The 943-nt window shown below is 33.5% G+C and overlaps 1 non-coding gene across 1 annotated transcript; it reads left to right on the top strand.

Moving 5' to 3' along the window:
• Nucleotides 1-353: 353 nt before the first annotated feature.
• On the top strand, nucleotides 354-472 carry LOC138361756 (5S ribosomal RNA). The gene has a single exon (XR_011227161.1). It is a non-coding gene; the product is annotated as a 5S ribosomal RNA (ribosomal RNA).
• The last annotated feature ends 471 nt before the right edge of the window (nucleotides 473-943 follow it).

Genomic DNA, 943 nt, shown 5'->3' with positions numbered 1-943 from the left:
AATAGAAGCATTTGTTCATGTTCTTTGTAAAAGTATCATAAAGCAGGACAGATGAGACAAATATCATAAAAACTGAAGAGCAGATGAGCACACACATGTATGTATTACAAAAGAAAATCCACAAATTCATTAGAAATTGGCAGGGTAGGCTGAGGAAGTAGGTAGATGTAAAATGTCTGTAAATGGCGAAAGAACATAAACCCAAGACTGAATAAACGATGTTAAATATCCATGCCAAGGAGACAAAAATATGTTAGGATACAATTACCATTAAGACACCACAAGAAGGTCCGTATCCTGCCGTGATGACTAAAAAGAGTTGGTTATTAGCCACAATGTGTAGGCAGTCTCATGCCAACGGCCATACCACGTTGAGAACACCGCTTCTCGTCCGATCAGCGAAGTTAAGCAACGTTGGGTTTGGTTAGTACTTGGATGGGTGACCGCCTGGGAACACCAAATGCTGTTGGCACTAATGTTTTTTGTTTTGTTTTGTTTTGTTTCGTTTGTTTTTGTTTGAATGGCTGGCTGGCTGGCTCCACGGGAAATTCACGGAGTTGTGTGGAATAAGGCCTGGTAAAATGAATTAATATGTATGTCATGTTTAAAACAAACTCGCTTAATATAGTGTGTGAGGCTTTATACAAAAACAAACAACCAAAACAAAACATGTTGTATATATATATATATATATATATATATATATATATATATATATATATATATATATATATATATATATATATATATATATATATATATATATATATATATATATATATATAGATATATATATATAGCTTAATCCGGGTTTGAACTCGCAACTCCAAGAATACGCATCACTTATATACACTTTACCACTGGACCACTGCAGGACACTTGATGCTGAGGTATCAATTTAATGACGTAAATGCCATTTCCACAAATAAATGATAATTTAAAA

This window comes from Procambarus clarkii, unplaced genomic scaffold, assembly GCF_040958095.1.
Source record: "Procambarus clarkii isolate CNS0578487 unplaced genomic scaffold, FALCON_Pclarkii_2.0 HiC_scaffold_699, whole genome shotgun sequence".
Lineage (NCBI taxonomy): Eukaryota > Metazoa > Arthropoda > Malacostraca > Decapoda > Cambaridae > Procambarus > Procambarus clarkii.
Note: the sequence above shows the minus strand (reverse complement) of the source record. Positions and strands in the feature narration are given on the sequence as shown.